The 2,069-nt window shown below is 32.5% G+C and overlaps 1 protein-coding gene across 1 annotated transcript in view; it reads left to right on the forward strand.

Annotated features, from left to right (window-relative positions):
• Positions 1 to 2,021: 2,021 nt before the first annotated feature.
• Positions 2,022 to 2,069, forward strand: part of LOC136834738 (long-chain-fatty-acid--CoA ligase 4-like) — a 77,770-nt gene continuing 77,722 nt past the window's right edge. The window contains exon 1 of the mRNA XM_067097334.1: positions 2,022 to 2,069. This exon is cut by the window's right edge and continues 363 nt beyond it. The gene's annotated coding sequence lies outside the window, so the exon portion shown is untranslated.

Genomic DNA, 2,069 nt, shown 5'->3' on the forward strand with positions numbered 1-2,069 from the left:
TTGCATTTTCAAAAAGATTTGACCCAACACCCCTTTATTTCCATCCGCCACCATCAAATTCGTTCACACATACTTACACACACTATACACACACACACACACATATATATATATATATATATATATATATATATATATATATATATATATATATATATATATATATATATATATATATGTATATGTGTGTGTGTGTGTGTGTGTGTGTGTGTGTGTGTGTGTGTGTGTGTGTGTGTGTGCGCGCATGTCTAGTTCAGTGGATAATGACCTGCCTGGAAATCGACAGACCTAATGATGGAGGGTGAGGATCAGCAGGATTAATATATATATATATATATATATATATATATATATATATATATATATATATATATATATATATATATATATATATATATATATGTATGTATGTATATATGTATGTATGTATGTATATATGTACATACATACATACATATATATACAGTATACATATAATCTTTATTAGTAATAATACTAATAGTAATTTTATTACTATTGCTACAACTAATATTAATTAAACGGTGACTAATATATATATATATATATATATATATATATATATATATATATATATATATATATATATATATATACCTTATATATATGTGTGTGTGCATCAATCTTTCAAACACATAAGTTTTTCTATGCTGCTAGTCGAGTCTAACGGTGCACGTGACACAAGAGACTGGCGTGACGTCACATGGTGCATGTATGCAGGCTCTCTCTCTCCTTCGATTTTGTCTGCACTACTGCAAGCAAGACAAGCTAACGTCTGGTTTTGTTGCTTACGAAAGAAATGTATTTTCTTATATTTTCAACCTGATATTGTGTTCATTATCGGAAAAAAGTTTATCAGTACATACGAGTATTATCAATATTGATGTGCATAGGAACATATATTAAACTTACACCAGTGTATATCGCAAAGTTATAGGCCGAGAGTTTGAAAAACTTAGTAGACCAATATATCATCTGAGCCTGTTAAAAATATAAATATATATAAATTCCGCTAAAATAAGTTTGAAGAAAATATTACATGTTAAAGACAGGAAAACTAAAAACAAACAAATAAATAAACAAATAGATTATAATTTAATAGGCTAAATATCAGGAATTTCCGGTGACACAAGGAAAATAAATTGAAAGTTTAGGTTTTTCGTTTATTAACGTCTCTGGAAAACAGCTCCATTACTTTTCCATAGCCATATATATATATATATATATATATATATATATATATATATATATATATATATATATATATATATATATATATATATATATATATATATATATATATATTCCTATAGTCAGGCACTTAAGAAGACGTAGCTGATAGTGAAGACAATCCACTGAGTACAAGTGTTTGAAAGATGAAAATTAGATAAACTAATATTACTAAAAACAGGAGTTTTTATGTTTTCTTATTATCTGATAGACAAACAAAGATAAGATAACTAATAGACTTTGCAGCATCGCGTGATCAACTTATCTCTGTCAATTAAAACAAATTGTACGATCGAGACTTTTAATTAGGAAGTTTAAAAAGATCAGTTATAAATGATGTAAATCACGTGGGTCAAAAGAAATCCTTTCCATCTGCGACTAGACTATGGGTCTAGTACTGTCTTCGGTTGTTCGTTGCAGTTTTTCGCTTCTGCAATCTTTATAAACTATGTCTGGGGCAAGATCTAAGCACAAAATTGCCTGTTCCTCTGCCTCTGAGCGTTTGGGGGTAATTTGTTAAGAAGAAGACGAAGGTGAAGAAGAAGAAGCCTTCTCTGGTGATCGGAAAGCCAGCGAGGCTGGGCGAATCAGCTGATCGGACGGTGACGTTTCCCTCCCAAACGCTACGTGGTCTTATTTCAATCCCCTCCCACTCAGAACGGGAGGCTATGGGGAATAACCTGAGAGTGGGGGAATGGCGGGGGGAGGCAGGAAACATCTGTAAATGCACCCCGCCTTACCCCTCTCCTCTACTCCACCCGGGGGTGGGGGGAGGGATGTTCTGTCGGGACGCATGGTGAGTGAGTCGAGAGAGGTGTTCC

This window comes from Macrobrachium rosenbergii, chromosome 54 (genome assembly GCF_040412425.1).
Source record: "Macrobrachium rosenbergii isolate ZJJX-2024 chromosome 54, ASM4041242v1, whole genome shotgun sequence".
NCBI lineage: Eukaryota > Metazoa > Arthropoda > Malacostraca > Decapoda > Palaemonidae > Macrobrachium > Macrobrachium rosenbergii.